Here is a 26,425-nt window from a genome sequence, read left to right on the forward strand (position 1 = left end):
TCTCCAATCCAATTGTCAAGGTTCCTTTTGATGAGGGCCAAAGAGGTGCTCTGCTTGACATGTATGGGTAGTCTATTCCAGAGTCTGGGGAGTCTCTGGGTCAGGAATCTATCCTTCCAGCATGTTTTGTTCATTGTGCTGACAAGGTTTTGATCCCTGGAGCATGTGGCTCTGAGGGATTGGGATTTCTTTAAGTGTAGCATGTCCAATAGCTCTGGGTTTGACATGGCCTTGTATGTTAAGCAGGGATCACCTCTGAGTAGAAGATATGTGACAGAGTATAGCTGGAGTTTTTTATACAGTCAGCATAGGGCATCTGCTTTAGGCCTGTGATTCTTTTAGTGAGGTATTTCTGTGGCCTTTCCAGTTGATGCAGATGTCTTGAGAGGTACCTACCAAATGGAGAGTTGTATTCTATAATGGGTCTAATGAGGGATAAGTACAGTGGGACAATGACCTCCTTTTTTCTGGATGAAAAGCCCTTAGTGATGAGGTGTGCAACACAGAAGGATTTCCTGACTGTTGTGGTGATGTGGTTATCGAAGGTGAGACCACTGTCCACCTGTGTCCCTAATTTTCTTATCACACTTTTGGTGTTTAGTGTACTGCCACCTATGTGGTAATTCATGGGTACATGTTTTTTACCAAAGGGGATAACTATACATTTCTTAGCATTGAGCTTGAGCCCATGGCTCTGGCACCAAGCATCTGTTTCTGTAAGGCCTTTTTGTAGAATATCCACATCATTTGGAGATTCAGTAATGGCTCCCAGTTTGCAGTCATCTGCAAACTTTGTTAGCCTGAGTCCCTTAGTGTTGGCCTGTACTTCAGAGAAGTAGAAGACAAACAAGAGTGGTCCCAGGACTGAACCCTGAGGTACTCCACTTGTCACTTGTCTGGAGATGGATTTGGACATGGCTACATTTACAGTGTGAGTTCTGTCTGTAAGCCAGTTGGGAACCCATCGAGTGACGTAGGGATTAATGCCCAGCTTAGTAAGTTTAATATGATTCCAGAGTAGGGGATGGTATTGAAGGGCTTGGAAAGGTCCAGATAGGCTGTGTAGACCACCTTACCCTCATCTACAGCTCTGGAGACTGATTCAAAGAAGTCAATTAGGTTCAGGAGACAAGCTCGGCCCTTCACAAACCCAAACTGGGTGGGGTCCAGTGTTTGAAGGTTGCCAATGTCTTTGTTTATAAGTTCCATGATAATACATTCCATGGCCTCACAGATCAGGCTCATCAGACTGATGGGGCAGTAGTTCCCAGGATCCAAGGTGGATCCTCCATTGTGGAGTGGGATAACTGTAGCTGTGCGTCACTCAGTGGGCATGAAGCCTGAGGTGAGGCTATTATAAACATGAGATGTAGGTGAGGTGCCAGTTCATTTTGTATTTCATGTAGTACACAGCCCGGGAATATTTCTGGTCCCATGGATGCTGTATTCTTAGCTTTGGAGAGTACAGTTTTTACCTATGTTTCCGTTATTACCAGAATTTGGCAATCTTTTGGTATTGAGATGGCCCCTTAAGGGTGTGAGAAGGGGGTGAAATTGGCACTGAATCGATCTGCCAGGATATTGGCAATATCCTTGGGATCAGTATATTTAATGCCGTTCTGTTGTAGCTCAGAGCAGATCTGAGCATTGCCATTTAGATTCTTGACATAGCTATAGAATGCCTTGTGGTTCTCTTTGGAATCTTTGGCAATTTTATTTTTGCAACTAGCTTTGGAGGATTTTATGATGAATCTCAGCTTCTTACTGAGGCTGGTAAGGCAGTTTTTTGCATCCTGAGATTTTCCTCTTTTCTGCAACAGTTTCTTACTTTTGTTGTAAAGTTTGTTTATGGCAGGGGACCACCAGATTGGCTTCCTTTTTTTGAAGGAGAGCGTCTTGGTTCTGTTTGGGATGGCACAATTCATGAATGAGTGAATGTGCTTGTATAGTGCCTTAGTGTAGGGTTCAGCAGTCAAACTTTCAGTTCCCATCTGCATGGATGTCATGACTTTTGTCACTTCTGACTTGAGTAGCATGAAGTTGGCTTTGGACAAGTTTTTTTACGAAAGTATCCTTACTGGGTGGTGGGGGAGAGATGTGAATGTCGAGGGTGATTAGCTTATGGTCAGACCTGACCAACGAGGGGGTGACCATAGGTGGGGAGCATTGATTTCCCATGTTGGTAATGACCATGTCTAGGATATTGGAGACCCTGGTGGGACTATAGATCAGTTGATCCAGGGCATTGGAATTTATGAATTCCAAGAACCATTGGGCAAAGGTGTTTGTACATGAGTAGTTTTCCCAGTTAATAGCAGGGTAGTTGAAATCACACAGTATTAGGGTTTTGGTTGTATCTTAATATTCTCCAGTATGTTTAGAAAGGTGTAGTGAGAATCTTGGGGCATGGTAGGGAATCCGTAGCAAGCTACAATTTGGATTGCTGTCTTACCTAGTGTTTGTTGCACCTGGAAATTTCAGACACATTATGTTGGACAACTAGCCTGGTGGTGTGAATATCCTTGGTGAATATGGACACTCCTCCACCTTTATTGTTTCGGTCCTGGTTTGGTGGCTGAAAAGTGTGGCAAGAGTTATAGTCTTGTATTGCAGGGGTGCTCTCTGAAGCCTTGAACCAGGTCTCAGTTACTGCACAAATATCGATGTTCTCCATTTTTAGGAGTGCCTTGAGAGAGTGCATTTTGAGGTTTAGACTTCTAGCATTGAGTAGCTTTACCTTCAGATTTTGCATGCTTGTACCTGTTATGGTGGTGGTTTTGTCCTTTGAACTTTGCCTAAAAAAGACACTGTAGGGGTGGCAAGAGCCTTAGCCAGTAACCTGAATCCCAGGGGTGACAGGTGCAAACCATCTCTGGCAAAGCATTGTGGTCTGTCAATCACGTCATCCCAGACAGACAGATACTGGATCCTCTTTGAATGACACCAGAAGCTTTGAGGGAGAATTTTTTTAGGAATGCCAAGGGGAGTCACCACAGGAGCAGTTTGTGCCCCCATTTACACTAATTTGGTCCTTTTTATGGCTGGGAAAAGGAATATGTATTCAACTCTAATTTTTAAGTACTGTAAGTTACATCTCAGATATCTGGATGGCATTTTTAATTTATGGCAGGGTCCAGATTTATTGACTGATTGATTGATGATTTTGTGCATTACTTGAACAACATAATTATGTTTATAAAACTCATATGGCATCATAATACATTTGGTATTATCTATACTAAAAATAATGGGTTTACTCTAGAATTTACCAAAAACCTACATATAGTAGTTAATATCTTCACTACAACAGTTCTCACCCAATGTCTCATAAAAGAAGCATTGTAAGAGGGAAGTTATATGGATAGCTCTTATGACCTCATTGAAAGATGACTTGATTGATGAATTTCAAGATTTGGAACATATGTTTTTAGAGAGGGGTTACCTTGTTTTCCTCCTTCAGGGTATCAGTGAAACTATTCTTTCAGAATGGAGAAAAATGTGTCCCTTTGTTAGATAGTGGGTTGGAGGATGACAACACATTTAAAACTACTGTTTAGTTCCCCCTTACCCTCTCAGACTAAGTTCAGCAGGGCTTTAATAGTTGAATTCAATGATTACACAGGAAAAATTAAAGACATTATTAGAAGGAACTGGAGTATAATTAGTGCATTTCTGATGCATGTTAATATCCTTGGACACCAAGCTTTGTCTTTAAGACTGCTATAAATTTTAAATAGTATATGGACTATAACAGTAAACACTACTTTACAAATAACACATCAAAGAGGACTACCAAATGGGGAGCATGTAAACAATGTCCAGTTGCTATGAGTAATGAGTTAATTACCTGGACAATGGTCTTACAAGTATTGTTAGACCAAGCAAGGGAAATTGCAAATCTAAGGGTGTGGTTTACATTTCTGTTTGTATTTGTTGCCCCAGTTTTTACATAGGAAAACTGAATGCACATTACATAGGTTTATAGGTTAGTTCTAGATTAACTGCCCTTGTGGGCCATTTTGAGCCTCGTCACTTATCCCATGCGAGTATCAAACCTCACACTTTGTGTCTTTAAGGTAAGCACCTTAACACTTATGCCAATCTCCATCCCCTAAAGGTAAACCCATTCAAGCTGGAATTGAACCAGCAAACTAAGGATGACTTTGAAAATTAATACAGTTCTCCGCTCCACCAACTGAGCTATCAAAGGGATAAAAGCATGGAGAATACAGGCATCAATCCTGCTACCTCCTGCATGCTAAGTGAGTGCTTTAGCATTTGAGGTAATTCCTGTCAATTGCAAAAAAAGGATTTATGAAAATCTACATGACATCAAGATAAAAAATCCTAATGTACTTTTTAAACCATCCCTTGTATATGGTACAGCCTGTCAGTTTAAATTCACCATTTTAGAAAAAAAGTGGACATTGGCTTTGTGGGGTGGGGGGTGATTGGCTGTTAAACTGGAATTTAAAGAACTTATTTGGCAACTTAGATTAAATGCCATTCACCCCCCCCCCGATCTTAATGAAATTGCATCTATTACCCCTGTGCTTAGGATTTGTCAATACATTTATAATTACACTAATATGTATTATACATTTTTTAAGATATAATATTTTAATGTTATGTTTTGTCAGGATGCTTGTATTATTGTAGGTTTCAATATAATATATTTTGCTTATATAGGACTTGTATTATGATGTATTTATGCATTTTTATTTGAATGTACAGAAGTGAAAATTACCTATCACATGTCTTTTGGTTTCCATCTTTTATTATTGAAATTAAGATTTTTTATTGATGTAGAGATTTATTGTATATTTAAAATACTAAGTTTAATTTGTTACTGTAGCAATAACCCACGCCTGGGTATGGGTAATGCAGGATTTACCCACGGTTGGCGTGGTTTGGTCCTGAGGGCGAAGCCCGAGGGACCAAACAAAGTCAACCGTGGGTAAATCCCGCATTACCCACACCCAGAAGTGGGTTATTGCTATTATACTATGACATTATTTAAGAAAAGAAATAATTACTTTTCTTAAATAATGGCATTGTATAATGCCTCTTTGCTGCCCTTCCGCAGCTGTCTGGTATCCGTGGCAGTTTTGATGTACTGCGCATGCCTACGCAGTACATCAGAGCTGTGGCCAAAAGCAACGGAGAAAGCAAGATCTCCATTGCTTTTTACTGTTTCGCTATGTTAAATGGGTTTAACATAGCGAGACAGCTTTAAAATAAGCAACGGACATCTCCGTTACTTATTTTAAAGCTGTCTCGCTATGTTAAACCCATTTAACATAGCGAGACAAGTTTAAAAAAAAAAGATCTCCATTGCTTTTTAAATACTGTGTCGCTATGTTAAAGGAGTTTAACATAGCGAGAACTTTAAAAAGCAACGGAGATCTCTGTTGCTTTTTTTAAACCTGTGTTGCTATGTTAAACTCTTTTAACATAGCGAGACAGTGTTTTAAAAGAGACTTATACTAATGGAAAAAGTCCGGACGACCGGACCTTTTTCCATTAGTATAAGTCGATTTACAACGTGCACGCTGGCCAATCAGCATGCACGTTTTGGAATATTTATGGGGGGTCATGGTATAATGTGCCTTTAACAATGTGATATTTAAGGAAGCAGTATGGCAACTGTGTAGTGTCTGCTGAAGTTCTGGTATAGGAAATGAAAAGGTTCAATCTGTTTTTCATTTAAATAAAGTAAAAGGATTTTTTGGTAGTTCAGAAAGTGTTATTCAAGAATACAAGAAACTGAAGATTAGGAGATAATGTCTGTAACATGGATAGGCTTAATAGTCTGTGTATTGTAGAGCTTGTATGCCGATTCAAAAGTGCAGAGAATCATTGCAGTTGGATGGGGTGAGGGCTATGGGTGAGTTAGAGGGGAACATATGAATTGAACTTGGAGAAGTGAGTGGTGAAGCAGATCTGCAAATGTGTATAAGTATTCCTTTAATTGCCTTTCAAAAAATACATATTTGAATATATTACTTTTATTTGTTTTCTCTTTTCATGATTAGGCAGTTTTGTAACGTAGAGGTTTGGGTGCATTTGTTCTTTGTTTTTCTCATTTTCTTTTTATATAGGTTTCATATATGCATGGCATTGTGTTTTTTGTTGTTAGCATGTTAAACATGCTAAAGATGTGTGGGAAAGTTATTAGTCTTAACTGGACAGTAAAAACTGTGTTGAACATTGCATTTATTTTGAAAATATGGGTGAGTTAAATGGAAGTTAAAAAGTGAGCAAGTCTTACAGAATTGTTTTAAGGAATCGGGATTAATTAAGGAAAGGTTTGTAAAACTATTGCTCTGGAAGAAAAGGTGTGTGATTGTCATGAGAGTGAAGGAAAGGTAATGAAGAAGGTAAACAGAGAAATTAAAAAAGTGAAATAACAAACTCATTGAATGGAATGGGATATCTGGAGTTTAATCAAAGATAGCTTTAGTTTTTCAGAAACAAAAGCCACAAATAGTGGGACCATGAGCTGGATGATATTAAAGAACTGTGAGTTTCCCCACCAGAACAATAATTAAATGAGTAAACTGTTATATTTCCAAACAGGGTGTGTGAAGGCAATGGTGTCCAATTATGTTTTCATATAAGGGTAAATGACATTCCAAGCAATATTGTTGCATAGGGTTTTGAAAGGTTCAAAGTCCTACTCTTTAAGATGGACTTGGCACTTCTAGTATTTATTTTTATTCACATTCTCCTATTGGTATTGAGCTGTAACTAGATAAACTAAAAAAAACAAACACACCAAAAAATGGGAGAAGTATAAGAAAGAAAATTAAGCTTAAATAAAATCAAGATTTTTTTTTTGTGTGAGGAGAGATTGTTGTATAGCAATGAATTAACCATATATTAACACAAAATGGAACAGAATTCTTAAAGAATGCCTGGTAAACAAATTCAATATGATTCATTCAAAATGGACTATCTTCTGTGCATTACACTTTAGGTTGAAAAGGAAAAAAGGTTGCATGGCAAAGAAATGGGAAAAGCATTCGATGGAAAGTCAATCCACTACAGCAATACTATGTTTTATCAGCGCATGCGATGTACTGTAATTGCTGGAAATTCTTATATTAAAGGTTTACATAGGAACAGAAATGTATTTGGAAATGTATGGTATGTTATAAATAATTGGATGGACTACTAGTAGGAAATACAGGGAATATTTTACTTAAGGTAATGTGAAAGGGTGTCAGAAAATATAAAAGTTAATGTGTTGGGAAATGGATATTGTTATAGAAGGTGAGCTGACATATCTGGCAAATGAAGACATTTAAGAGATTAATAATATAGTACCATTTATCAACAAATGATTATAGTATAGAAAAAAAACATAATTTTGAAGGGCTTTTTCCTATGTCTGTAAAGAGCTTGAGGAAGACATATACAAACTTTAATTTATATTTTTAAACTTGATGAAAAGATAGGAATGGATTTTCTGAGAAATTAGCAAACTAAAAGTAAAATATTTGACTAATTATCTGGAATAATGAAAATGCTAACTATATTTCATTTTATGTCTCATTAGTGTAACCAGGTTGAGGATACCCTGGAGAGGTGAAGATATGCTCTAGAGAGGAGAGGAATGAAGGTCAGCAGGACTAAGACAGAATATGTGTGTGTGAATGAGAGGGAGGATAGACGAATGGTGAGGATGCAGGGGGTAGAGTTGGCGAAGGTGGATGAGTTAAAGTACTTGGGATCAACAGTTCAGAGTAATGGTGAGTGTAGAAGAGAGGTGAAGAAGAGAGTACAGGCAGGGTGGAACGGTTGGAGAAGAGTGTCAGAAGTGATTTGTGACAGACAGGTACCAGTAAGAGGGAAAGGGAAGGTCTACAAGAGGGTAGTGAGACCAGCTAGGTTGTATGGGTTGGAGATGTTGGCATTAACAAAAAGGCAGGAATCAGAGCTGGAAGTGGCAGAGTTAAAGATGTTAAGATTTGCACTGGGTGTGACAAGGATGGACAGGATTAGGAATCAGTATATTAGAGGGTCAGCTCAGGTTGGACAGTTTGCAGACAAAGTCAGAGGGGTAAGATTCCATTGGTTTGGACATGTGCTGAGGAGGGATGATGGGTATATTGGGAAAAGGATGCTAAGCATGGAGCTGCCAGGTAAGAGGAAAAGAGGAAGGCCTAAGATAAGGTTTATGGACGTGGTAAGAGAAGACATGCAGGTGGTTGGTCTGACAGAGCAATATGCAGAAGACATGAATAAATGGAAACAGATGATTCACTGTGGCGACCCCTAACGGGAATAGCCGAAAGAGAAGAAGAAGAAGTATAAGTCAGATAATAGAAAGACTTAGAGAAAATGCAGACTTACATATGTTAAGTTCAAGATTGCAGTTTCTGTGAATATTAACATTTCTTCGAGGAGTGGTAATCAGAGTTAGTGTATCTCTCTCTCTCTCTCTATATATATATATATATATATATATATATATATATATATATATATATATATATATATATATATATATATATATATATATATATATATATATATATATATATAAAATGTTTCTGTGTGTAAGTAAGGGGTGCATCCCCAGCATGGAAGTTCAGGTGGGGGATACCCCCTTTAAAAAACTGCAAAGATTACAGTAGGGAGCCACAGAATATATACTTTATGTTAATGGGAGCAATTTAAGTTTTAGAATGATAAGGTCTGCTACTGAGATGTTGACCTTGAACTGTTAAAGGAAAGGGAGAGTGCAGAATTGATTGTAAATCATGGCACGGAAATGAGGATGAAACTGTCATTTCCAGAACCATAACAAACATAACAGTAACAACTTAGGTATCAACAGCTCTCCTTTGTGGAGTTAGGATGAATTTCAAGAGTTGTTGTTGTGTCTTTCGGCTTTTCCTGGTTAGGGGTCGCCACAGCGGAACTCCGGTCCACTAATGATTGGCAGTAGATTTTTACATGCTGAGTTCCAGCCCTGATGCACAACCTTCAAAGAAGGTACACCCATTCTCGCATGTCTCCACACAGAAGACTCTCTGAATTTCAAGAGTAAGCAAAGCAATTTGGAAGTAGTACTGATTGTGCAGGATTGTGGATATTGAAATTATAATACGACATATCTAAATGATATAATAATTTGGATGTGAGTATTTTAGGAAACGTGTACAGGAAGGATAAGCTTAGTGAAGGCAGTGAAAAGTGAATGTGGATGTAAGAAAAGAGCATTGAGATGTAGCCAATGAGGAATGTCTGAAGAAAATGTTAATCTGGGAGTGATGCTACTTACTATTATTGAGGGGGCTATAAAATACTTAATTAGATGTCTCAACTGTCCCTGTTTTGTGGGGATACCCCTGATGTTTCACAAATTTTTGTTCCATCCGTTCTAAAATTAAAAATCATTTTGAGATTATATACGATAATAATGCCAACATTTAAAATGTGTCACTAATCTGGGGCTTTAGTTATTTTTTTTACTATGTTCCACATTCTGCTGGTAAAATTTGTGAGATCTGTACTTAGAGGAGATTTGTAGTTGCATCCAAAGCTTTTAAAACTGGACTGCAAATCTACTTTAGAGATAAAAATGAAATTAGTATTGGAGAAACAGAAAGAGTATATTTGGGGATTTTAAATAACCCAGAGAAATGCTTACATTACCAACTGGTACTTGCTTCTATAAGGACATAGCAAAGTTTTAAAACTGAAATTAGAGTTAGGCGAAAAGATCAACTACTCATCTTTGTGGTTTCTGGTTCTATGCAAAATATTGAGCATAAGGATAAAAACTCTCTTTTGGAGCATTAAGTATAATGTTAGAGATATGGAACAATTTAACTCTGTAGCAATAAGTTGGAAGGATGCAAACGTTATGGGCTATATTAGGAAGGTTTTGTATGACATACTGGATGTCTGTTTAAAAAGAAAATTTTGAAATATGTACAAAAATTTCTTAGCCTTTGAAAAATATAAAAGTTAAATTTATAATCAGTGGAAAAACACATGCATGTTGTTGGTATTGAGGAAATAAAATATCTGTATTTGCTCATAAGAAATGTAGTTCATATGTATTATATTTTATATATTTTTATAATTTTAATAATTCCTCACTCTTGTGCAACCTCAGAGTTGGTATGTATAACTCTGGAGAGTGTAATATGATTTCACTCCACATGTGATGTTTCCTCAAATGTTCATCAAAGGCAGTTTTGGCAAACATTTTACAAATTTGCCTACATTTATGGAAATGGCCATCAGCAAGTCAGCATGAATCTAAAAGGACTATATAGAGTAGTTGGGCTGAATATGTTAAATAGTGATTAAAGACACTCCCCCGGTTTCTCAAAAGCTTGCGTGCATGATTAGTGTTAGATGAAATATTGCCAATATGACGGCCGAGCGATCCACGTACGTGCACGTCTGATGTGCACGAGCGCTGTAGCACTAGTGCTGCACATCCCCAGCCCCCGTATGCAAATCACCCCATTTGCAGGTAAAAACCATGCGAATGAGATAAATTTGCCATCCAGGAAGCAAGAATCAGGGCGTGCAGGACTAGAGTAATATGCAGAAATGTACTCGGTTAGTAAATGAGTACGGTACTGCAAACTGCAAAACAGAGCTATGACAGCTCCAAATAAAGGCTGCATAGCATTGAGAAAGCATGCCAATGGCCAAGTAGAAGGCCATTGGCATTGCAAACAATGTCAAATGTACAAAATGCAACTTTTATGAAATATCAGCCAATCACGTCCGTTGAAGCATAGGGCAGCAGCATGCAAACAGGATCAGGGGAGAATAATAAAATAAACCTAAAATAAGCATTCCAACTAAATGCAGTAGTCTGCTATGCATGTCAATGGCAGGTAGAAGACAATCTGGCCAGTGAGTAATGGTTGCTAAGGGGGGAGGCTCAGTGTGAGGCATGTAACTATGCATTAGCAGTCAATCCTATGCAAATGAGGTGAAGGATAGTGAATCCCAGTTTTTCCCAGGGTGTGAGGCAGGTCCCAAGAGTGTAAGAGTATAAATACCTGGGTGCAGGACTAGGATACTGTAAGTGGATTGGAGCCCTGTGGCTCTGGATTGCTCCTAGCTTAGCACAGCTAAGCTAGGGGTGTGTCTAAATCTGCCTAGCACCCTTTACAATGTGTAAGCAGGGGGTGAGTGCTGTGCACCGGGTTTTACAGGAAGAAAAAAGAAGTTAAACCAGGAAATAGCAGCTCTGTGCACATTTGAACAGGGAGGTAATGTGAAGGGAAATCAGCAGTAGGAAGGTAATCAAGGAGAACTAGCTGAGCTGACAGGTGAAATGTATCAGAATCAGCTAATTACACAGGCAGCAGACCAGCCCAGCCCAGAACACTACTATAAACTAAGCAAACACCTCCCCCTCTGTTTTTTCCACACTCTACACCACTGGTGTATACAAGTGAGAAAATTTTAACAAACAAACCTACACAATGAGAAGTGCTGCAGCAGGCAACATAGAACAACATGTGCAAGAGGCTGTGGGTGGTGAGGATGTGAATGCTGTCGAACAACCCACAGTGAAGAGACAGAGAAGAGTGTACAGACCCAGGGTAATCTACCAGGAGCTACATGAGCTGGAGACAGAGGAGCACCATAGGGTGGACAGTGACCTCCTACAGCAAATTGTTGAGCTGTGCTGGCCACACCTGATGCACCAAACTCGCAGAGGGAAACCCATCCCAGTGGATACCAAGGTATGTGTAGGCCTAGGTATACTAGCCACAGGTATCTCCCAAAGCACAACTGGGGATATCATGGACATCTCACAGGCATCAGCATTCAGAGTATTTCACCAGTTCCTGGATGCCATGTCAGCACATGCTAGTGAGCACATATATTTCCTCAACACACGTGAGGTGTTAACCAGCAATATGCGTCTCTCCCACCAAACAGCAGAATACCCTGGGGTAGTGGGTGCTATAGACTGCACGCACTTATGCATCAAAGCACCACCCAGTGAGCAGGGTAGGGCATACAGAAACCGCAGGGGCATCCCCTCCATCAACTGCCAGGTTGTGTGTGATGCCCAGGGCATTATAATGAATGTGTGTGCTGGCTGCCCTGGAAGCTATGACAATTCACACATATGGCATCTGATGCAGCTGTACCACAGATTTGCCAATGTGGACATCCCCTACGGTCACCTAGTGGGGCATGTTGGTTACCCACTGGAGCCGTGGCTGATGACACCCATAAGAAATGCACACACCTGAACAACAATGCCATAATGAGGCACACACATAGGCCAGAGCGTGTGTTTGGGATGCTCAGGTCACGGTTCCGGTGTTTGGACACATCTGGTGGAGCCTTGCAGTATTCACCAGCTACATGTACCCAAATTGTTATTGTATGTGATATGCTACACGATATGATCCTGCAGAAACAGCTGCAGCAGGAACAGCATGGGGCAGGGCCACACAGCCCCCCACCAACGCCAAAGCCTGTAAAGGCATATAGTGACTCAGATGAGGAACAACTTGAGCCTGCCCCAGTAGGCAGAAGGAGGCATGGCCAGTATGCCCTGGCCTTGGCAAAGAGGCAACGCATAGCATATGTACTGACACAGTAGGGACCCAGGGAATGACACCTCTCTCTAACTCGCACAGACAGTAAAAGGGATGCCAAACATGACACTACCTGTGCCCAACCATGTATAGGGAGGGTACTATGTGCATCCAACATAGGCAGCCCTCCAGCACCATCCTCAAGTCCGGCACACCCTCAACGTAAGTCAATCAACCTACCAATTGCCAAATGGAGTAGAATGTATGTGCTGTTACCTGTTGCTATGGTATGGATGTGAGCATGCAAGGGAATTGGGTGGCTGAATGTTTATGGCAGCAGACAGTAGACACCCATAGTGGCACCATGACATCTGTAACACATACTGGAGTCACCATAGTAGCCAGTACTACACAGGGTGACAAATCCCACTACAGAAAATGGGCTGAGTGACATGTGTGTCCATAAGAGCCACACATGCCAGTCAGGAAGGTTCACATACCCAACAACAGTCTCAGCCAGCAGAACAGGTATAGACAAACACAAACAAATGCTGTACTATGGCCTCTGAATGAGCCCTATGGGTAACCCCTCCCCAAGGCCTACACAGACAGACCACAGCAGGCCAGGCAGTTTGATTTGAGTTGTGAAGGCTAGGAAGTCAGAAACTAATATGTAGGTAAACAAAGCTAAGATCTGTAGTACACTGGCATGCCTCTAGCCAGCAGGATAGGTTAGACTACAGACTGAAATGGAGTACCTGACATACCACTACAGTCCTAGCAAATGTGTAGAAGTGTCAGGTGTGTCCCCCCCCCATCCAAAGTACACTTATAGTAACAGTCAGGTGTGCCCCCACTCCTGTGTAGAACATTAGAAACATTCAGGTGTCCCCCCTGCTATGCAGAAATGTAGCAACAGAAATTGCCCAATGACTGATGGATACCCTGCAGACACAGCATGCTACCTGTCGGTGTACAACACAAAGGTCAGCACCGCAGTACAAACTGCTTGGACTTGATCCACACATGCAATACAGATGGCCATACTGGGCATGCTCACACATGTAGAAGAATGAAGGCAATGTCAGTAAACAACATACTGAAAGGTCATACTGGGCATGCTCACACACTTACACATGAAGGCCATGTCTGCAAACACCACTGGACCAAATATATCTGGCAGTCACAGTTTCCAGTGCAGACACATGTCAGTATGCACCACTCCTGCCTTGCACACACAGTGAATAGGAATACAGACATATATGTAAGGACAACACACTATAATAAGCCAAAGGTAGATGGACATAGATGTGTGGAAGAGGGTGACCATGACAAGGAGCAATCCGGGCCTTTCCCACCCAGCGCATAGCCAAAGGGCCCCAAACACATGAGGTGTGGATGTCACTCATTGCAGATACTAGCCACCAGTATCTGTCATCATGACAGACTATGTGGTGCACGTGCCAGCTGTGGAACATGATTGTACAAGGAAGTGGTCATCTGGTAGCTGTATACATGTACCTGTGACATATAACCCCGTGTGTGCCTGCATGTGGCATGTCAACCCCTACATGAATGGGTTATGGCCCATGCACACACTGCCCTCCACCTAGCAGTATTATGTCAAGCCTGCTGAGGTCATCCAATGTGAAATACATCTTTGGGAGAGCTGTAGCTCAGTAATCTTCATGGCACGTCCCATAACGGCATACTGTTGTAGTGATAAACTAGTTAGGTAGCAGTTCTAACATCCAGCCTTGGCAATTGTGTGAGTGTGTGTTTGTGTGTATGTGTGTGTCTCTGTCTCTGATTGTGTAGATAGAGATGCTTTTTAGGCTACTCATACTCCGTACAATTCATATACCCAACTTTGGCAAGGCTGATGATGTCACTCACCTAGAAATACAACTCTGGGAAAGTCATAGCCCAGTAATCTCTGTAGTGTACCCTGTAACTGCGTACTATTGTAGTGTGATAAAGTAGTTAGGTAGATGTTCTAACCCCAGACCTGGCAACTGTGTGCTTGTGTGTGTGTGTGTGTGTGTGTGTGTGTGTGTGTGTGTGTGTGTGTGTGTGTGTGTGTGTGTGTGTGTGTGTGTGTCTGACTGAATAGAGAGCAATACTTTTTAGGCTACTCATCCTCCGTACAATTCATATACTCAACTTTGGCAAGGCTGCTGATGTCACTCACCTAGAAATAGACCTCTGGGAAAGTCATAGCCCAGTAATTTCTGTAGCACATCCTGTAACTGCGTACTGCTGTAGTGTGGTTAAGTAGGTGTTCTACCACCAGACCTGGCAACTGTGTGTGTTTATGTGCGAATCCATGTGTGTTTGTCTGACTGAGTAGAGAGCAATGCTTTTTTAGGCTACTCACACTCCGTACAAGTCATATACTCAACTTTGGCAAGGCTGCTGATGTCACTCACCTAGAAATACACCTCTGGGAAAGTCATAGCCCAGTAATCTCCATAACGTGTCCTCTAACTGTGTACTGCTGTAGTGTGATAAAGTAAGTTAAGTAGGTGTTCTAACACCAGACCTGGCAACTGTGTGTGTCTGACTGAGTAGAGAGCAATGCGTTTTAGGCTACTCACACTCCATACAATTCATATACTCAACTTTGGTAAGACTGCTGATGTCACTTACCTAGAAATACACCTCTTGGAAAATCATAACCCAGTAATCTCCATATTGTGTCCTGTAATTGCGTACTGCTGAAGTAGATAGGTAGGCGTTTTAACCCCAGACTTGCCAACCGTGTTTGTGTGTGTATGTGTGTGTCTGACTGATTAGAGAACAATGCTTTTTAGGGTACTCACACTCCTTAGAATTCATATATTCAATGCTGGCAAGGCTGCTGATGTCACCCATCTAGAAATACACCTCTGGAAGATTGTAGCTCAGTAATCTCTGTAGCGCGTTCTGTAACTCTGTACTGCTGTAGTATGATTTAGAATGGTGGTAGGGTTCCATCTTCATCCATGGCAGTTCTGGATGTTTTGTGTGTGTTTCAATGTCTGTGTATGGAGCAATGCTTTATAGGCTACTCACTCGCAGTACATTACAAATGCCCTACTTTGGCAATCCTGCTGATGTCAGTCATTGTGAAATACACCTTTGGGGAAGGGTTTCTCTAGTAATTCCTGTGGTGCACCCTATAACAGCTTCATGGCGTAGTGTGATCTGGACCTCGGTCGGGATTCTATACCTACGTATGTCAGTTGTGGATGTTTTGTGTGTTTCTCACTGTCTGCAGGGAGCAATGCATTTTAGGATAGTCACTCACAGTACAGTTGACATGCCCTTGTTTGGTAATCCTGCTGATGTCATTCATTGTGAAATACACCTTTGGGGGAGATTTACTTCGGTAATGTCTGTGGTGCGTACTATAACTGTATAGTGTAGTAAATTAGTTAGGTAGGGATTCTACTACCAGACATGACAGGTGTGTGTGTGTGTGTGTGTGTGTGTGTGTGTGTGTGTGTGTGTGTGTGTGTGTGTGTGTGTGTGTGTGTGTGTGTGTGTGTGTGTGTGTAACTCATATTCTGTGTAGAGGTGGTGGGCAATGTGTAGGGGGTTTTGCTTATTTCATTTATGGTGGCCCTACTATATGTCACAGTGTCAACCATACAGGGATAACATATGTAAATTAGCTGAGTGGCTGGGGTGCAAAGCCATACTCATACATGTGACATCAAGGCCAGCCAGTCACAGTTAGCAACCACACTGTCCCTTCACATGTGACTCACAATGGACATAACATGCCTGACATTATGCCCTGTATGGACAGATGACTCTGAAATCAGGGAATGCTGTTAGCATGCTATCAATGTAGGTGCAGGGTAAACATGCTGCCCATTACCAGTTCCTGCCAAAGGTGGGCAAGACTGACACATCTCATGATAGCCTGTGTTCAAAACATGGGCCAGACACCCCAGGTACAGTTCCACATGTCACTGTACATGCTTGTGAGAGGTGTGCACATCCTAGACACCATCCATGTCATGGACTAAGGAGCACATACATGGCAAGTGATGCACAGCATTGGCCACACACAATAGTCACCGAGGTGGCTGGATGTGGGATGCAATACCCACCTGTGAGGACAAATGCAGAAACTACAGGTCTGATCCACAATACAGACCATTGTCATGTGTCCCGATGCCAAGGTATACACATCACCTACCCTTGTATAGCCTGCTGTCCCTGTTGACCACCACACACCCATGCAGACATGCAACCATGCATGTCAGAATTGGCAACCTGTGTGTGTGTGTGTGTGTGTGTGTGTGTGTGTGTGTGTGTGTGTGTGTGTGTGTGTGTGTGTGTGCATGTTGTATGGTGCATATGTCCACATCTACACTGACTACAACCCCCCCGGGGCACAGTAAAGCATGCTGTCTGATGTCTGACACCTCCTCATACTCATTGCCCATACGACCTCCGTATGACCAATGTGGTGCATGTGACACCTGCACATTGATGTGTTGTGGCAATCCCACTAGTGATATGTTGCACTACTGGCCCTGCCAAGTGTATCAATGTGTGTGTGTGTCCCTGTGTGAGTGTGCCTGTGTTGACGATGGCACCTGTTTATGCAGACAGGCACATGTACGTCACCTACTGAATATCTACCATATCCCTGTTGCAGATTTCCCTCACTATCACATATATGTTCTGAGTGCTTCAGAACAGGTAGCCCTTGTGGCACATCCAATAACTGCATCGAACTGTGATAGCACTACATAGTTGTTGGGGGTTTGATACCCTGTGCTGGTAGGTATGTGACACAAACATGCTTCAATTTTACTCTCCCACTCCTCCCTGACATGTATTCACCTCTGTCTGCCTCCCCCACTCCCTCTCAGGTGGATGTAGAGACCCACACCTGCTTTGCTTAGGCAGCAGCATGTGTATTTTAAGTGATGCTCATGATCAGCTGATGACCTCTGCATGAATTGCAGCCCTCCCTTAGCTGATTGCATGTGGAACAGCTGTAGTAACATTCCCATAGCCAGTTGCATGGAAACACACTCCAATACCTGGGAACAGCATGGTGGTGTTGGCCCTTATCTGTCACTGTCAGCAGGAACTAGATCTGTTGTTTGGCAAACAGCATCTCGGATGGATTGGGGAATTATCTCTAACAATATACACTGTGGAAAGAGGGCAACAGACAGGAGGGGGTGTGCCTGACCTGACTACAGACTGTAAGGGCTGCTATACTGCATTTGGAGTAATGTTGGTTTAACAGTGTTTATCTGGATATGCCTGTTGTACTTGTCACAATATCTGCCATGTCATTTCCATGTATATGAGAAATCCCCATCTGCAAGGTCATCTGCAGACAGGGCAGTGTTGTGCCTTAGGTCTCATGTGTTAGCCATAGTGCATCTATCTGCAGAATGCAGAAGGTAGTGTGAGGATTACAGTCTGTAGATGGTGAAGGCCATTACAGTTACTGACGTCATATCCCTCATAGGACATATGTTGCAACAAACCCCGTAACAATGGTAAATTTATGAGGTTATCACAGCAACATGTCTATACTGGCCCTGTGTATGTGCTGTCAGTCACACCTCTGCCAACCTTTGTACATATGTCATGCATGAAGTGGTGCATATGTGCTGTACACCATAAATAGTGTCATCCTATCTGATAACAAGCCAGTGATATGTCAGATTGCTACACATGTCATGCACAGTAGGGGTTATATTTCATGACATAACCTGGACATTCTGTGGATGTTTGTACAGTACTGAGGTCTGTGTAGTAATAGTGAATGTTGGCAGTGTGTGTATTGTTAATATGTACCTTAGCCTGTGTACAGACTGTAGTGGATGTTATTGTTCTAGCTCCCCTTCTATCTGATATTACATGCTGCCCCACTGTATGGTACCGTTTTGGCATACATGTTTGTAGGGCCATACATGCACATGTCCCATACCACAGATAGCCATCAGACCAAACTGTGTAGCAACCCAGTATATGTAGGATCATTCTGTGAGTGGCACATATGAGAATGGTGTAGAACAGATAGTCCATATACTGAAATATTATGCTAGCTTACCATATGTGGCTGCGTTCACATTGGTTGTGGTTATGCATTTTCACACAGGTGTATCTTACCCAGTGCTGTGACATGGCTGTTGAGCCTGCTATATAGGCAGGTAGATGTGCATTCCACTATATGATATGTAGGCCAGTGTTGTGCCAGTCTGCCTGTAGTCTGCACAGCGCATTGTTACATGCCTAGCAGCTTAGTGTACTTACCCAGTGAGATATCATGTGCAGATACTTCTCAGATGTAGCACTGCCGGGCCTCCCTTAAATGTCATGTATGTCACACAGAGCAGTGGGATGCTCTACAGATGTATGTCAATATCTAGTGGGTAGTATGTTTCCATGGCACCCCTGTACCAGCAGTTGATATATGTCAGGCCAGACAGGAGTGTGTGAATCCAAAACCTATGGTGGAATATGTATACCAGTCGTTTTGTGTTATACCCATCAACATGGCTGTCTACATCCATATTGTCAGGCCTGGTGCACATGTTGTGCACTAAGGGATTATGTGTATACCTCTGGACTGTACATTGTGTACCCAAAGCTCCACATAATTGGCCAATATCTCTGCTGCACTCCACAGGGGCATTACATTCTAGCGGCGGTACTTTACAATGATTTTTTTAGGATGTCTGCCAGTAGCCAATGGCACACATGTCATAAGCAGATGTGACCTTCCATACACACCATGTCTGTGAAGACAATCCCAATGACAGTAGCAATAGTCTAATAATATACCTGCTATACATACCTGACATCCTCTTGCACTATGACTTTGGGACTATAGGGGCTGCAGTAGGGCTACACTCCATGTCCAGGCATATGGTGGAAATATATCTACATATACTTATCCAGATAGATATATGTATAGGATTACACATGTGTAGTACTTACAATTACCACCGCCATGGCAACCACCCACTATGAATCCCTACATCATGTTGGTGTGGACCCTTTACATTTCCTGTGTGATGGACATGCTTCCTGTGTGTGGCCATTAGTGTTACAGACAGCAGGTATCAATACCACTTACAGGAGAACCTGCACACTCAAGGTAGACACATATTTGTATGAGGATCAGGAACTACAAACAGACTGTGAGTAGACTTGTGATATGGTTTGTATAGTACTGGTGTTACAGGGTGTATGTGTGAACATACTAGTTTACCTTGGAATGCAGTCTGTCTGCATAGCTCACTGCTGTGGGCCTATCATCTTGCTGGACAGAGATATGCCTATCATGTGTTGTCCGTCTACCACACATGTCCTTTGTCAGATATTACACTGGCAGTGTGTGTGCTGCATGCTATCAGTACATGGCTACATCCATTTCTGTTTCTAACCTCAATTCCCTGACTAAGGGTATGTTGCAGACTATCCTGTAACACCAGCACCTTGCTTAGTGTATGGCAACGCTGTTCCACATATGTGCCTGTGTTCCAGCCTCTGTCCTCCATACCAAGCTTTGCACATATGTCATGCTGTTGGGGGGGGTGTTCTGTAGTGGGCTGAGAGTATATCACACTGCCATTGCTGCCATTAGTCCACTGCTGTTGTATCCCCCACACATACAGAGGGGCTGGGGCCATATATGTGTGTGGGTGTCACCTACACAATACGTGTGTGCGCTTATGTACTCCAGAGGCCAGTGTATGTAACAGTGGTATATGGGCCTGTATTATGAAGTCTAGCTGGGGAGCACCATAAATGACCTAGGCTGTTACATCATGTGGTGGAATCAGGGGTGAGCTGCAGCAAGATATCTGAATGTACAGTACCGTATACTTCACCTATATTTACATTACTTACATGAATGCCATACAGACTGTTCCGTTTGTCGGTGTGCTCATGACGGTGTCAGTTATGCCTTTTTATGTTCCACTTACAACCTATGGGATCACATAATGTTTTTACCACCTACTGAGTTTGTACAGAGTGTAGATAGAGGCTGCTGAACTACACACCTGCAGTACATACTGTTGATTGTTTGGTATACTGTGGCCCAGTCTGTCTTCACTAATGTACAATTTGAAGGGCGTGGCCTGGACAGCAACAGCTGTGAACCTTTACAGACTACTGTATTAGTGTAACTGTTTCACAGTTGCAGTTCTCTGTTTATATGGTTGTCAATGTCTGAACAGCTATATGACATGGCATATAGAGCTGTAATAGTACACAATTAAAGTTTTCCCATTTCTACAAACCTGTGTGTGGCATCTTTCCTATGACCTTTCTATGGGTATAAGTTGCAGGCAACGACTGACATTTGTATGGGTGGCCCATACAGTGTCCAGTTGTTCAGATGTTGACTATAGGCATAGTGGCTGCTGTGTGTGTATGTGTAGTCACTTATATATATATATATATATATATATATATATATATATATATATATATATATATATATATATATATATATATATATATATATATATATATATATATATATATATATATATATATATATATATAAATATATATATATATATATATATATATATATTATATATATATATATATATAAAACTAAGAACTGAACTTCGCGACAATAAAAGCATTCAAAAAAATAGTAAATCTCACCAACAACTCTTGTAGAACTTTAGCGCTTTCATCTTATTTAATATCAAGACTTCTTCAGAAAGACATGTTTCATAAGTATGAGCAACCATTTTCACTTCCTTTATATACATTAGTTCTAGTAGGCCATTTAAATTAACAACAGTTCCTTTCCAATAGTAAAGTGCGAACAAGCAGGGTGCTGTGTGCATTTTCATTAACATTACAATCGCAGTTACATAAGGTAAATTAGTGAGACAGTAATTGCCTTGTGGTGCTGTGTGCATACTAAAAGGGATTGTGTGCAAAAAGGGGGATTGTGTGCAAAAAAAGGACTGTGTGCAAAAAGGGATTGTGTGCAAAAAGGGACTGTGTGCAAAAAAACAAAAAAACAAAAAAAAAAAAATTGGGGGGAACCGGGAAGGATGACAGTCATGCTGTGATGATTCTAATATAAACACGTAACTTATAGGTCTTTGCTTCCAAAGGTAAGTAAAGAAGGGAACGGAGGAAGGTGGAGGAGTCAGGTAGAGAGTCCTACTATGCTTACTTACCTTTGGAGGCAAAGACTCATAAGTTACGTGTTTATATTAGAATCATCACAGCATGACTGTCATCCTTCCTGGTTCCTCCCCAATTTTTTTTTTTTTTGTTTTTTTGCACACAATCCCTTTTTGCACACAGTCCTTTTTTGCACACAATCCCTTTTTGCACACAGTCCCTTTTTAGCACAATCTTTTGCACACGATCCCTTTTTGCACACAATCCCTTTTAGTATGCACACGGCACCACAAGGCTATTACTGTCTCACTAATTTACCTTATGTAACTGCGATTGTAATGTTAATGAAAATACACACAGCACCCTGCTTGTTCACACTTTACTATTGGAAAGGAACTGTTGTTAATTTAAATAGCCTGCTAGAACTAATGTATATAAAGGAAGTGAAAATGGTTGCTCATACTTATGAAACATGTCTTTCTGAAGAAGTCTTGATAATAAATAAGACGAAAGCGCTAAAGTTCTACAAGAGTTGTTGGTGTGATTTACTATTTTTTTGAATGCTTTTATTGTCACGAAGTTCAGTTCTTAGTTAAAAATTCTTCTCTTCGTTCAAAAATTTTTTTTTGTGTGTGGTTAATTTTATATATATATATATATATATATATATATATATATATATATATATATATATATATATATACACACACACATATATATATATATATATGTATCTGCATATATAGCGATTAAGGCACTTTAAAGCAGTTGTATGCGGGTTTGCGTTGGTTTGCATGGAGCTAAGCACTGCTAACCTCCGGTTACAGGTTCTCATACAAGAGTTGTTGGTGTGATTTACTATTTTTTTGAATGATTTTATTGTCACGAAGTTTAGTTCTTAGTTAAAATTTCTTCTCTTCGTTCAAAAAAATTTTTGTGTGTGCGGTTAATTTTATATAAATATATATATATATATATATATATATATATATATATATATATATATATATACATATATATATATATATGTATCTGCATATCTGTGTCTGTGTATCTGTATCGTGGGGATGTTGATGGCTTCCACATATTACATGTTCTGTCGGAGGCAGACTGTATTTGGTAGTGTATTGCAGGGTGCACGTGTTTGGCTGTGGGGGCGATGCCTATTTGTATGAGACGTATAGTGTGTGAGGCCTTTCAATCCCATTTACGGTGCATGTGGACATATGTGTATTTGTTAATCTGCCATTGCTATCTACAGATGTATGGCCATATATACCTATATATCGATATATATATCTGCTAACATATATATATATAACCATGTCCATATATACCTACATAAATATATATCTGAAAATACATATGTAACATACGTATAGGTGTAGACACATATATGTGTCGATTTATATATATATATATATATATATATATATATATATATATATATATATATATATGTCTTGGGTTCGAGCCTTGCAGAGGCAATTTATTTTGTTGCTGGGCAGAATGGGCCATTGGATACAGAGCGATTAAGGCATTTTAAAGCAGTTGTATGCGGGTTTGCGTTGGTTTGCATGGAGCTAAGCACTGCTAACCTCCGGTTACAGGTTCTCATACTCTGTTAGCTTTTAAATTGCTTAACCTGCGTAGGCATAGCTTACCCCCATGAAAGCAAGCTTACTGCTGCTTACAACTGCCTACTCCCACTTACCCCAGTGCTAATTTCTTTAAAAGAAAAGAAAAAAGGGTTGATAGGAAAGTGGCGAAAAGGGGCACAAAGAGGGTAAGACAGTAGGGGAAATAACTAGGCATGTGCAGGAAGGGTGTAGAAAAGGTCCATAGCTGCACATTTTTTCTACAGCAACAGCTGTGCATATACACTGAATTTGAAGGTAGATTTGGAACCTCAACCCCCTGGGAGAGGGGTGAGGATAACATAAATTCATTTTGATGCCAGTTAGACCAGATTACATGTCTCCAGTGGACACTTGTGCGAAATGGACAGCTATGTATGGGGCATGATTTTTTTGTGGGAACACATTGCCCTTATTTTTTCAGGTGAGAGTGGGATGTTGGAGAGAGGTAGTAGGTATAATTGGGGAGGTACGTTGGGTAGGTTAACAGACAACACAAACAAGATGCATACAGGGGTGGTATATGACACGTGGAGGGTAAACACCTTGGACGGAGAGGAGTGTTTGGAAGTCGTAAGCCCATGAGCCCCCAAATGGGAACAGTGGGACTGAGGTCTCCACCCATGGGCAGTCACCACTGCACCTTCATGGCCCCAAAGGTGGCTGTGCTGGGGGCTGTGTATGAGGGGCAGGCCCAGCCTCAAATTGTGGCAATCGGCCCTCAAGCTGATGTAGCCAGTCTCGAAACTCCAGATCAAGCTCCCTATGCACCACGGCCTGGACATATTGATGGGTAACAGGTTCCCCTCCACGCCTGCTCCTGGGGGGGCCAAGCCCCACCCTCTGCAGCAGTTCCACCCAAAGGTGGTGCAGGGCCCACTGAGGAGGAGGTCACAGGCTGGGCCCCATATGTGCTGGTTCCCGATGCCATGGCCAGCTGAGGTGGGACAGGTGGGTCCGCTGGGACCAGCCTTCCCATATGAGCTATGTTGTAGCAGGTTTATGACAGATATGGGTTAGTAACAGTCAGCAGCATTCCAGATTACTTATAACAGCATGCATAAGTATTCCCATTAATCCAAAACTCCGGATGTAACACAGCTGCAGAGCAGGCAGAACACATGCATATGTGGAACAACAGTGGACATTACAAAAGCATGCAGGTTTCATTGATGGCAATAGACCACCAATATGGGTGTATTTTAACATGGCACATGCATAGAAACAAATGTGAATATTTATAAATCATTAGGACATATGTCCCAACAAATGTTTGGAGTGTACACATACCAGTTGAGGAGTGTCAATGGGTTATTTCACACATATGGTAGGGGTGAGAGAGAGAGTTCAATTAACAACTAATATATCCTTGTAGTTTCCACAACATTCTTAGTCATTGCAGTGATCTTTCCCTTACATGTATTATTACACTACCCAATGGCCTTATTTTGTACACTGGTATGTTTATAGATTATTATATACGTGATATGTGTCTTATTTACAGGCGTGACAAGATGCAGGTGTTAATGCAACATATGTTGAGTATTGCTGTCATATACTTTGGGTGAGGTGAGAGAATGCCAGGTTTGTTTTCATATATATTCTATGACTGTGTACACATTTGACTATCAGTTATATGTCATTAACAGCTGCCAACATTTCTGGGATCATCACACTGCTTTTTCAGGGGAGCAGGGTACAAGGCTGGTGATTTGGGCCATTTATCTGGACATGCTGGACAGACTGGAATAGTTGTGGAGTATGAATATGCATACAACTGTCTATCTGAACATTCTAGAAAATTATGTAGAGTTGGGTGTAATTATGCATATGGCTTTTTATCTGAAAATTGTAACAAAATCTATACAGTTGTGGGGTATGATTATGCATACAACTTACTAGCACTCCCGGGATTCAACCCCCTGCTGTGTGTGACAGCAAAATTATAGTTAACATCACAGTACACTGTGCCATCAGGGAATTGATGTGAAGCTTTCTCCTGTTTTCTATCTAAGTCTCCCTCACTTGTATAATGTGACTGACCTCTTGGCACTTCCAACATTGTTATACAGAACTTCATACACATTTTATCTGCATACCACAGCATGGGTAAGACTGCTTAATACAACTGTACTATTTATAGTATGCAACAGTTCAACTACATGTGACAGAAGAGTAAACAGAAGCACTCCATGGGTTATACCTTTATTCACAGAATATTACACATTTATTTCTACTGGTGCGACACTTTCTAAGGCTCTTATATTTATTTGTTATGACAGTACATGCAGAGAAATACTAACTTGCCTCATGACGCAGCCTTTGCAACCTAGCATCATGGGCTTGCTGGTTCACAGCCCGCTCATCTGCAGCTATCGGAGGAATACAGTGATATTTAACCATACCTATCCATAGTATACACAAGCTAGGCAATTCTTAACTACTTAGTGGAATGAATACTTACTCAGTACTGGGGCATTAGCCATCTGCCGAGACTCCTGGATTCACTGTTCCAGTACATGCCCCCTCCGCCACTTCAGGTCAGCATGGTGGTGCCTGACCTGCTCACCAGTCCAGGGGATACCTGTGGCACTGGTGAGGTCATGGGCAAGACTGTCCCAGGCCTCTGTTTTTATAACGTGAGCCATGGTACTGGCCCTGCAGTAGTCTCTCCTCACGGTGTTTTACCAGGAGCCATACCATGAGTTCTGACTCCTGGATGCCCCAGCGCTGCGCTCTGAAATGAATGCCTTCACCCACACCAACCATTCTGCCTGAAGTAGGAAACTACAACCAGTTGTGGAATGTATTCCTGCCTGTGTGGTTTAAATATGGCCAGTTACCCTCATTTTTCCGTGAATGGCCGGGTTTGAAGAGGCTAAGCTATGGGCACACCTGCTTACCTAAGGTTGGCAGTGCTTAAAGGGGTATACCGGTAGGCAGATTGGATTGGCTCCCCTACACATTACTAAGTTGAGCTGTGCTGCGGTAAAAATTGCTTAATAGTTAATTTGCACTATATGTGCCTTTTGGCAGTGATTTTTTCTTCATTACAGATTATATATGTGTCTGGTATGCGTGATTCATGTGTATATACACTGTATAGGGACCTGGGGACTT

The sequence above is a fragment of the Protopterus annectens genome, chromosome 3.part0 (assembly GCF_019279795.1).
Source record: "Protopterus annectens isolate FY-2018-M chromosome 3.part0, PAN1.0, whole genome shotgun sequence".
Taxonomy (NCBI): Eukaryota; Metazoa; Chordata; order Ceratodontiformes; family Protopteridae; genus Protopterus; species Protopterus annectens.